This window comes from Falco punctatus, assembly GCF_963210335.1.
Source record: "Falco punctatus genome assembly, chromosome: 1".
Taxonomy (NCBI): domain Eukaryota; kingdom Metazoa; phylum Chordata; class Aves; order Falconiformes; family Falconidae; genus Falco; species Falco punctatus.
Genome location: NC_137580.1, coordinates 22,001,875 through 22,014,198, shown reverse-complemented (window position 1 = coordinate 22,014,198; position 12,324 = coordinate 22,001,875). Strand labels below are relative to the sequence as shown.

The 12,324-nt window shown below is 45.2% G+C and overlaps 1 long non-coding RNA gene across 1 annotated transcript; it reads left to right on the top strand.

Moving 5' to 3' along the window:
- The first annotated feature begins 233 nt into the window (after window positions 1–233).
- On the top strand, window positions 234–12,048 carry LOC308058227. The gene is made up of 2 exons (XR_013925734.1): window positions 234–316; window positions 11,702–12,048. It is a non-coding gene; the product is annotated as an uncharacterized lncRNA (long non-coding RNA).
- Window positions 12,049–12,324: the final 276 nt, after the last annotated feature.

The following is a 12,324-nucleotide window of genomic DNA, read 5'->3' as shown; positions in this document are numbered from 1 at the left end:
AATCTCGGGGATGAAATTGCAGCCCCTTGTTTTGCTAATCGACTGTGGCTCTGCAGCATTTTCAATGTGAAATCCGACCAAAAGAAAATCTGGATGGAAATGCAGCTGTGAAAGAAGTTACTGATGGCAAAGGAATGCAATATAAAAATATAGCCAGGATGTGCAGGCAGAGATCTATTGTGCATGGGAGAATCACGTCCATGCAAGCGTGGAGCCAAGTTCCCAGTTTCCATAATGTCCCGGGGCAGTCAGCCCGGAGAGAGACTTCAGGAGACTGAAGTCAGCCCAAGCCTCCTCTGGCAGGGGCGATTTGCAGGTATGCAGGGTTGTGTCTTACCCCTTAATTATGCTGCATCTATACTCTCAAAGGTGTGCATGTTTTTAAATATTGTAAGCAAGAGGGTATTGCCACCCTCTTCTTTTTAATTCAGGAATTCCTCACCTTCCCAGATGAGAAGTGAGCACATTTTCTCCATGTATTTTCCCTTGCTGTCAGATGCAAATACAACGTAGGTTGTATCGAGTAACTTGTATAATCAGGTACTAAGTACTGAAGGACGGTTGCCATTTCAAGACTTTAGTGTATTCCTTTCCTCTGTTCTTACTCAGGAAAGATGTAAACGAGTCACGGAGTGGAAGTCACCAAATATTGCAAATATTTTGTACCTGATAAATTAACACACTAACCTGCTCAAGGCCACTTTGAAGGTTGTTCAGAGCATCAGTGGCATTGTTGAATTGCTTTTCTGTGACATTCATCTTCAGCCAAAACGTATTCTGCAATCGTTTATGGAAGAAAATCAAGGGAGTTAATACTTGAAAGGCTCTAGAGTAAATCTTGGCTGGCCCTTGCTCATTACAAAGTACCTTAGAGATGCCCCCTTAAAGAACTATTATTTTACACCAAGATGAAACAGCTGCAATAGTTTAGTCACCTCAGTGTAAACCCAAATCAAGCTGGTGACATACAGGCAGTTTTGCTTCCTCTCTCTGGGCTGTGTGCTTGCGGCTGCTGCGGAGCTCGGCAGGACCGGGGCTGGGGCTGAGCATCGGCCGCTTCCCGGCTGGTCCAGGACAACAACCTGAGCTCCAGGCCTGGGTCTCCACAGCCAGGGGTTTGTGAGATCCTCTTTTTTGAGACAGAATGGGGAAAATCTTCCGTGATTAACCATTCTTCTGAGATTTCGGATGCATTTCGATCCACCAAGTGAGGGGAAGGTACTCCAGGTTTTATAGCTTAAGTGGCACCACAGGTCCTTTATCAGCAGAGATGAATCAGACCATCACCGAAGAGAAAGGTTTTAATTCCAACGTCCTATTTCGATTTAACCCATATACAAACCATCACACCGTATGAGTGCAGTTTATTGTGAGACGATTCCTGTGGCAGATATGAATATGCGATACGTATCAGGACACGTTTCCTCCTGATTTTGTTGGTAAATATGTGGGTTCTGGCAACACTTTTTGCTTCAAACTTCATGAATACAGTGGGATATTTAGCTGCACCAGACCATGCTATTTGATTGCTTATATATAGGAAAAAATATTGCAAAGAAGATGAAAACACACCCTAGATGTAGCATGAAGCTCCAGGGACTATCTGCTACTCAAACATTTAGCCTCGTAGAAAAGCCACGGTGCAAAGACAAAAGCTGCAGATGTGCAGGTCTATAGCTGCATTTGGAAGAGGATAGGAAGGTCTGAAAAAAATAGGGAATTCTCCGGCCACAGCATCGTTCTGTTGACCTCAGTGGAATTACTCCTGAATGACACAACTGAAATTCTTGCCCTGCCAAAATGAATTCAAACTCCTAAAGTTTTTAGGTGCAGTGTGTATTCAAGCCTGCTGCTAAATGTTTGTAACCTGCAGTGAAACTGCATGGGGCCAGGTAATTGTTGATGCACGTTTTTTTAAGCTTTTAATAATTTTTGCATCGTCACTTGGCATTTTATAGGCTCCAGGCTGAAAGTTTAATCCATAAAAATGTGTGTCAAGTGGCTGATGAGTATAAATTGCTGACCAATATAGGCCTGTGAGGCTGGAGGATGCAGGAAAGAGACACTTCTGCCCTCCCTATTGAGGAAGCGGACTGTGAAATTAAGCACATGGGTTTGCAGCCTTGTTATTTTGCCTTTCATTTCTGGGAGTTCCATTGCTGCAGATATATTCAATTTATGAAGACACCTGGAGAGACAAGAAATCCCCTGTGACAAAGACAAAAAGCAAGCAAACAAATGGAAAAGCTATAGGAAGGATGTTAAAGAATGTGGGATCCTCATATGGCTTTAGAAAAGCCCTCGAGAAATCCAGGTGTTAGCCAGCTGACATACACGATACTGCATCTTTTTCGTCCTCAGGAAGGATAAATAGATGAAATATCCTGCTCTTCAGCACAAGGCAGACAACATTCCTCAAAACATGCCCTCCCTGCCTTGCCTAGGCACACTGGTGGCACACCCTCCCCACGGAGGTGGTCTTGGGGGTACCCTCGAGGGCAAAATGTGGGGGTCAGACAAGAAATAAGGAGCTTAATTTGCAGTGAGGAAGGTTCTGGCTAGGTGTGGGTCAAGCCGTGTAACGTCAAGGCCAGCGAGGCGTTGAAGAGATGCAGGGAGGGCTCTGGCGTCAGGCATCGTCTGATAATCCAAGAGAGAAGGGTCAGGCACCTTTCTGCAATGCTGTAGGTGCATCTGAACTGGGCTGGGGGCTAAAGGATGGATTAAGTGATCTTTTATGGTCCTTTTCTTTGTCCAGTTCCTTGGTGATGAGAGAGGGACTTTCCTGGCCTCTCTCCTGGAGACTACGGCTTGTCCCAGTATCCCATAACATCCCTGAGCCTTTTGTCTGCAAGGGGCTGCATGTCTGTAGCTTTCTTCTGCACAGGTGAATTGCAAATCTTGTCATTATTATCTTATTACGTTAATGTTAAAATAATCTATTGTGTTTTCCAATATTTTTTTTGGGGGGGAAGAGAAAAATTATCCTGCTCCACAGCACTTGTGATCTATAGGTTGGATAACAGATAAATCAAGATCCAAAGTTTTAAGTGAAGGAAGGCAAGGGGATAGCCTGGGCAGAACGATGCTGGATGGGGATGAAGAAGGTGGATCACAGTTTGGAGAAGTCAGTCACATATATTAAAATAATGTCATTGTGATTTTTCCTGTGCTCTCGGTATATGCAGAAAGCTAAACCTAGGCCTGGCAAAATTTCTGATGAACAGTAACAGTCTGTAGCTGAAGCTTTGGGAAACAGAGTAGGAAACAAAGCTATTAGAGCCAATCCTGCTCATGCCATGTCCATGAATCCATGTGCTAACATCTTCCTAGGCATCAAGCCGCACGTGCCCCAGTGCGTCTGCCCTCTGGCTGATGGCCCCCAACATCTGGGTGATTCCTGCTTGCACCTATTGACATTTTGGGCTGGAGTAATGTAACGTGTACAGGTCCGACTGGACTGCTTGTGAAGAAATGGTCCCTGTGATTTCTGACCCGGGTGGCTCTTCCCACAAGTTCCCCCAGCCCCTGTGTCATCAGTAGGTATTTGGTGCCTTGCCACCTTCTCTGGGCTGTGGAAGTCCTGCCTGGCCACTGAGCAGTTCCCTCAGGGCTTTCTTCTGAGCTAAAGGGTCCTGCTTTGCTTTGTGTCTCTTCAACTGGAAATGGTTCCGTGCTGCTTCTGGCACTTTTTCTCCTTCTTCCTCTGTTTTCTTCTCTGTGCCCTTTTTTTGAGACTTTCTGCAGGAGCTCCCCACCTGTTTGGGTGGCTCAGAAGGAGATATGAGCGTGGATGGGGGCACCTGAGCGGGTGTTGGAAGGACAGCACACGGCTTGAGCACCCTCTGTCCCTGCCAGGGTTATATTGTGCCTTCTCAGATGCTTCAGATGAGCAAAATTTGCTTTCCCTGCATAGGAAAACATGACTTTCATAGGCTTTGAACTTTGGTTTAGTATTAGCATTATATCAAAGTAAATGAGGTGTATAATAAACAGCGATGCATAGAGGCTTTTCTGGTCATTGCTCTAAGCAGGAAAATAGCCTTGCTTACGCTGCTCGACTGAAATCTTGACGGCTTAAATAATTTTACTGGCCAAAGGCTTTGAGAAAAAATATTTTGTCAAATTCCTGATTATAACAATGAAGCAGAATAGACTGCAATAGAAGTAATTTCAATCCCTCTTCCCCTACAAAAGGAATACTCAGAAAGACTGATACACAACTAAAACGAAATGAAAAGCAGAGATTCCACACTACTGGTGAGATGGGACTCTGTGGCGCTGGTGGCTGAGACACATGAAGGAATACAAAGGTTTTGACACGGCAGAGGTTTTCAGTAACATCCCCATTTACAAAGTGCTCTGCCACGTTTTGGAGACGGACCAAAGAGATGATAAAGAAGAGGTTCATTTAGTCTGGATGGATGGTGCTTTCTAAAATAAAATGTCATCAGATAGATTTTTATCTGACACAGAAGCTACCTTGTAGACAAGGTGGATCCATCACGATGGATGAATCTGGAGCTCTGAGCCTGAGCAATTTGGCAGGTCTCCCAAGATGACCAGAATTTCACATATTGCAGCAATTTTCTTGGTGCTTTAGCACATCCCACAGCTGCTGCGTGAGAATCTGCAACACACGTGTGCTCCGGGGCTCTGGTGGTCTCACGGTTTGTTTGGGGCTGTTTGCCTAATATTTTTTAGTGAGAACAGGTAAAAACATGGGGAGATGCATGTTCCTCTCTCTACCATCTCCTCCTTCATACTCCTGGTACCACCAGCTAAGGATGACAGAGCTCCAGACAAGTTAGCAAAGAGTCTAGAAAATGTGTTCCCAATGCTACTGCAGGTTTCTGTGTATTTCAAACCTTAGCAGAAGCTGCTCAGCCTGCCCAGGCAGGGCGTATTGATCCACTGCACGCTTGCCCTCCAGCACACTCACAGTCCCACAGCCTTCATGGGGAATTTTTACATGCCTGAGCTCACATTTACATTTCTTCTTAGAACAGGGTCTAAATGCTTGTTCTTGTAGGATCAAGCCCTGGTTTAAGGGAGCTCTGCCCCTGCAGAGAGCCTGGTGTATTTAAACTGTTCAGCAATGAGAAAATGCCCAGCGTGCTTTCCTTTGCAAGGGTCACTGGGATCGTGTTGGTGTTAATCCAGTTCTTGGGGACAGACTCTGGAAGGGGATTGGTTGGGTGGCATTTACTGCCTGGTTTTGCTTTTGGTCATAAAATTAATAGAACTTTTTTTTTTTTTTTTCACTCTTCCAGTGGTACTTCCTTAATAATCCTGTCTTCAGTTAGGTTTTGGAGGAAAACACGAGGAAAGCATGAAAGGTGTGTGTGCCAGCGAGCCTGCCAGGCACCTGGGGATCAGGTGGTGAGGGAAGGTGAGGTGGGAATAGGCAGGGAGTTGAATGCAGCGGTGCAGAGTAAATTTAAGTATGGCACAGTAGGGGAAAACTCCCTGGAGACTAAGATTTATGTGAGTTCTGAATTTCTTTTTCTCAAAAGCCTGTAGTGTTGGTCACTGCTGGGATGTATACTGTGGCATAGCTGATTGACAGCAGGGATTGACGTCTGGTGAGTGAGTTCAGTCAGTGGCTTTATTTGCAGGGAAATTAAGTGCACAAACCCAGGAGTCAAAATGTATATATAAACGAGGACAAACATGCTAAGCACGTTGACCCACGCTTTATGGCTCATTCCCCAGCCTGCCACCGTCTTCTGGAGTGTCATTGCATATGTTCTGCTCCCCTGAATCATCGCCTGCAAAATGGAGACACTTCTGATATGGATAATAAACCCATATGGAAGATCAGGGGATTTGCTGTCAGACAGAAGGAGGACAATGCCAATACTGGCTAGTGAAAGCTGTACGTTTTGTCTGATTCTTGATTCCCCCAAGGCAGCTGACAGAGCAGTGATAGAAAGACAACGGTCTGTGTTATTGCGAAGGGCTACCAATACACAGCGTGCCAGGAAAATGAAAAATGCAAAATGAACAAGAGGTACAGTCCGCGGGACGCTTCCTAGTATGTTTACTTGTCAAGAGCTCCACAGGTGGTATAATGAAACCCTGTCAAGGTATTCTCCTGCAGTTAGCTGGGGACACGGGAGCAAGGCTGTCTTAACTGCAAAACTTGCTTCACGTAGCAAAAGCCTGCAGAAGTGCTCAGAGCAGCTTGGTGAACACCACGTACCCACAGGGCTACCACAGCTCCTGGAGTGAATCCTTGACAACAGCTTAGAGTAAATTTCTTTATTTACAAATGTGTTATGCTCATCAACCGGGGGTCTTCCATCTGACCTAGCTAAGGACTCATGGTCTAAATGCTTGATGTCTTTCTTGGAGCTACCAGAAAAGAACAAATGACTGCAAAAAGCAAACATTAGGCTTTTTACTTCTTCCATGTTTCTGAGAAAGGTGGGAACAGTGTGGTGAACTCATGAATTTACCATCTGGAGGGTGCTGTCTCATATGAGCTGAGCACATGGGACATGGCCTGACCAGACCCAGGGCTGAGACTTCTGGCAAAGAAGGGGAAGCAGCTGCCTCCTGTTACCCCAGCTCTGAAGAGATGCCACTTCTCGTAAGAGTGGCTGCACAAATGGAATCATAGGATCACTTAGGTTGGGAAAGACCTTTGAGATCATCAAGTCCAACCGCTAACCCAGCACTCCCAAGCCCACCATTACTCATATCCCTGAGCGCTGCATGTATGTGTTTTTTAAACACCTCTAGGGATGGTGATGCCACCACCTCCCCAGGCAGCCTGTTGCAAATGCTTGAAAAGTAATGGGAAAATGGAGAAATGGAGCTCTGGAGCAATGCAGCTTTGTTGCAATGGAGAAAAGTAACTTTTTTTTCTCTCTACAAATAAATACTTGCAGAAATTATTAGTTTACAGATAATTACAAAAAACATAGTAATTGCAAAATTAAATATAAAATATCTGCAAAATTAATTGGTGTTGGTTCCTAGTGCAGCAGATGCAAAAAATTTCTGTTAAAAAGTTCCTTTGTTGCTCACTAAATATATAGACAATATATTCACTTCTAGTGATAATAGGAGCTTAACGTAGGTTACTCTTTTTTCCCTTTACTTTGCCTGTGTGCCATGAAGATTAAATCAGACTCTATCTTCACGCTTGAATGCAGTCCTCAAGAAGCGTAATAAGCTTAGGTTGAGTAAGCTTAGGTTTGCACTACAGAAAATGGGCTTGAACCCACACATTTTGACCAAATTGTCTAACTTCTGCTGGTGGAAAGAATGAATAACCTTGTTTATTTATTGTCAGAAGCACGTTCTTTTGACAGAAGCTCTTAGAATAAATCACACTGGTAGCTATACAGTATTTAAATTCTCCCTGTAAATACAAAGTTCCATTACTTTGTTTTGTCAGGCTTTGAATCCCCGTCTAGAAAACAACGGGGGAGCTGGGGAGGAGCGATGGTGCGGTGCGGTGCGGTCTGGATGGCCAGCAGTGCTCTTGGGTGTCTGCAGAAACCTCGCCATCAATAGACAACAGACGTGCTTAGGGAAAGAAATCCCCTTGTCACGGAGTGATTGGTGGGAATTAGGGAATGAAACCTTTTGCATATTAGTTACACACACACACAAAAAAAACCAAACCAAAAAAGCCCCACCAAAACCCAACTAACACCACAACCCTCAATGAGATAATGAAATAATTTGCCAAAAGCCTGATCCGCCGGGCTCTGGGGGGCCTGGGTTTGAGATATAGAGAGTTCTGCCTCGCCTCGTAATCGGCAGAAAAGCTGTGGTTTTACAGAGGGACATCAGCCAAGCAACAGTGAAGGGAGATGCCCATGCTCCCTGCTGCCCTGGTGGTAGGGCCATGAGCATTCAAACCCCTTGGTATTTTTAATTTTCCATGGGTTGCTTGTACCTTTAGGTACAAGCAGTTGCTGTGTACCTTTAGGTATCTCACCTGGAGTCATTCTGGCTGCCGTGGCCTGGAAGAGCCACCACTTTTGCAACCATCTGCTTGTTTTCTCTTCTTGTTGGACCCTTGTGCTGAAGATGTCCCGTGGTGGATGAACCACAGCCGGTCAGACCCTGCAGAAGCTTTAGGGCCCCTTGGCAGGGTGAACTGATATTAGCGTGAGATACTGAAATTGTGGTGGGTTTAGTATATCATTTGGTGGAAAATGCATCCCTATAATTTCTTCAGGCTTTTGGGGAATGACCATCTGTATAGATTTAGTACCCAAACAGAGAGAAGTGAAAAGAAAGAAAGCACAAGCATCGCCTAAACCTTATGAAAATTTCCTATGGTCCTCTACAAGCAGGTCACGTGCTGTAGCATTAACTCATTTCAGATACTAATCCCCTTGAAAACAACCACCCGTATTTCTCCCAGGTGTCTGTGAAAGGCAATACAAAAAAAACCCAACTCAAACCCAACTCCGTGCTGTGCCTTGCTAGGGTAGCCCAGAGCCCCCTGGGATCAGTCCCCTGGGAAAACCCTCCATCAGGACCCCAAAACCCTGCAGGGCAGAGCCATGGCCCTGCTGACTTGTCCAAAAACACTGGGTAAAAAAGGATCAGGGGCAGCAGGAACTCCTGGCTTCTCTTGCAGAAGACAGCCTGGGTCCTCCCCGTGGAGGTGCAGGGAGGTGCCAGGCTAGCAGCGGTTCACAAGGATCTATGTTAAAAGAAAAGATTAGGTGTTTGCTTGGTAGTTCTTGACCTCGAAAAACCTTTGAGATAAAGCAGTCAAGTCCTGTCTAGTGGGTCTCCAGATTACTGTCCTGCACGAGGTTGCCATCACCCCACTGCTGGAGCTCATTCTCCTGCCTAAACCCCGGCCCCAACACCTGGCATGTGGCAGAGAGGCACAGCCCCGGTGCATCAGCAATAATATTTTCCATCTGTTATTCCCCTCATTTCAAAACAGCACGGCTGGTATGTCCCTTCAGAACACGGACTTGTGTTCCCCTCCCACCACAGCCCCGCGTCCGTCTTCCTCCTTCAGAGCAGGACTTCTCGCCCCATGGATACAGGAGAAGTCCCATCTTTTTTTCAGATAATAGGATTGAAATTGCCTTTGTTACTAATGACTAACACAGAGCAGTGCTTTTTCTGCCTAGCGGACTCTTCTGCTTTGTTCCAGCTGAAGCTCACGCAATCCTCAGGATGACCGGGACCTGGCAAGGCCACGGGGTTTGTACCTGCAGGGATTTTTCTCTGTAAACGTAGCAAAGGAGCGAAGCGTGTTAAATCTACCGGCCTGTAACTCTGAGCACCTGGTGCTGCTTCCTTGAGGATTTTGTGGCTCTGTGAAGCCTCCGGTTATCCTGCCCATAGCCTCTGTTTAGTTCCAGTTCATCCCTTGCTGTGAATTGTCCTAACGAAGATGGACGCCAAAAGCTACGGGAGCAAAGGACAGTGCGCCTCTCTAAAAGAAGTTAAAGATGTACCTTAAATTAATGGAGGAGTTCAAACACGGGCTGAGTGTCTCATCAGATCACCCAGCCTGCACCAACAGTGATATTACGTGCCTCAGTGTAAGACCACTTTCTGTCAGGAGAGGAATTTTATTAAAGCGGTCACTAAACCCCCTTATATCTAAAATACTAACATCTTTCCTATTTCTCATGCACTTACATCTGTTGCAGAAGTCTTCATTCTACAGGAAAAAAAAATAACTGTGGCATGCAAAAATCATATCTTCATCTTTACCTGGTGCCTGAAGTTTCCAAGCTTGGCTCCCTTGCTTGCTATTTATTCCCATGTCCTCCTGGAGGGGCTGTTTTATCTGTAAAGGGAAAAATACTCAACGAGTTTCAAATAACCTCCAGCAAATTAGAAGCTAGCTGAGTGGGAAACGTTCCCACAAATGTCCCTTGGAATTCATAAAAGCCGGACATCAAAAATTATGAAATTATTTATGGTTTTATTTTCTGTGGCTGGAAAAACACAAGATAAATCAGAGAAACGACATAATGTCTTCCAAGTGTCTGGATCCAAAGCCTTCGCAATTTTGTGTGCATCTGTATACCAGAGACTGCATCTATTTCCCTTTCATTCATATGCAGATTTCTCTTGCAATATGCTGGGAAACTAACACATCAGATATTTAGTGGGTAAACATTTACAGAACAAAGTATTATAGTTCCCAAAATAATTTAAAAATTGGCCAAGCGGCAAATTACATTGAATGATGATCATCTGTGGGCCCGATAGGATGCAATTAGCATCTGCCAAAGCCAGCAGAGCTGCGGGCGAGGGTGCGAGGAGCCTGGGGAGGGTGCCTGGCCCCGCGGAAGGGCCAAGGCTGCAGTAAATCCTGATCAGAGAACCACGGCGTCGTTCAGGCTGGGAAGGAGCTGGAGCCCAGCGAGCCCAGCCGCAGACCCAGCGCTGCCGAGCCCACCGCTGACCATGGCCCCAAGCGCCACATCAACCAAGACATTTGGAATGGGCACTGCTCAGCTTCGCTCCCAGTGACACTGATCAGCGATTTTTAAAACCAATTTGGATAAATGGTAATGTTCTTTTTCTCCCGTGTCGTGGAGTACTGGTTGACCTGGGATTACCAAGTACCCTGGTCTGATGGTGTGGGGTAGTAGGTAGATCTGGGAAAGGGCTGGGTGACAAGCTGGACATAACACACCTATGTCCATACATAGGTATGTCCACAGAAAGGTAAGAGACAAAGCATTTGTCAGTGCAATCGGCAATAATAGGACTGTTTACACAAGCTAAGGTAACTGGTTTTATTCAGGGAACAATTTACCCACCTCTTATAATATTTACGCATCCAGCAGCTATGCTGCATGGTTGTGAGGGTCTTCTACTATTACTTTTAAATAGCAATGGCTGGCTGTTTTCCATCAAGAGACACCTTTGCTCCTCCTGAAGAGTTTAGGTTTTTGGTTTAGTTGTTGATTTGCTGAAACACAGTTTAGTTGTGTTCAAGCCTTTGTAACTTTTCCCCTGCCGAAGGGTTACTATGAAATGTATGCGGTCCTTTCCTGCGGTTGGATCTGTCGGTGGAGGCCTCAGGGAAAGAAGCACTGAGTAATTTAAATGAGGTTATGAGATCCCCCCAAACTAGGGAGACCCAGCTAGAAATTCATAGACCTCATTTTTTAAGGAAGTGCTTTATGAGGTGGCAGAATATTGATGAATATAGCTGGTGCTGGGCCGTTCTCCCAAGCAATGGCAAAGGCAGATGGCATTTGGATTGGGATCGGGAACGGGAGCCCCAGGGCTGTATGGATGGTTCTGTTTTAGCTATAAATCTCTCAGAGCTTGTCTTCATGCTGTCGCTCTTATAATTCACATGTACTGCTAAACTGCCAGCACATTTCTTCCTGTTAATAAGAAGTCTAAAATGGGTTTTATTTTTCATTTCTCTGAGCGGAAGATTTCAGATGACGCTAAAAAAATAGGTCGTGACATTTTTCTCGGAGTAGGGCGCCAGGCGTTGTAATTTTGTATTACAAAGATATATAAAGGAAGAGAGGGAATTAATTACAAGGGAAGTAAGTGTGCAAAACCCGATTCTTTTTCAGAAAATCATCTTTGTTTTCCATAAGTGATCATGATTCAGGTAGGCATTTCACCGTCTGCCCAAAATTTAAGGTCAGGAATATTCCACTGTCACATATCCTCTTGCTTTAAGTATGTCCTTAAAAACCTAAGTGCCTTGCTTTGGAAAATGCAGATAAAACTTCTATGGCTGGCTGCATGGGAAAAAAAAAAGTCGGCTGGAAAATGTATGACCAAAGTCAAACTGCTCAGATTGAAGACGCAACGACCCTCAAGAGAAAACATGCCTGTGGAAAACTTTCCTTCCCATGAAGCGTTGAGGAGAGGCAGCTCCGTTGGAGTGTCGTGGACGGAGGATGATCACCTTGCAGCAACTGCAGCCGCAGCAGGGGACATGGGAGACGTGGCATGTCCCCAGTACTTGCTCTGTATGCACCATTGTCACAGATGAGAATTAATACGGGGAGTTACGAGGGATGGGAGACTAATAATTTGACCGCTGAGGAAAGGGAGGGGGGGGGGGGGGGGGGGAATAAAAGGACAATAGGAGTTCTTTGCTCATGGCAATTTTGTTGACCACTTATTAAATTGCATCCATTGTATGATTTGAAAGAACTGCTTCTTTTATCATGATAGCCATCAGGATCAGAATAGTAATAAAACTCTGTTGACAAGTGCCACAAAGGTGACTGTTTTCAGAGCCCCTCTTAAATTTCCACTGGATCAGAGAGCAAATAAACCCGATGAAGTTGTCACTGGGCAATTTTAGGAAGAGGAGGAGTGCTGTAAATGCTCATT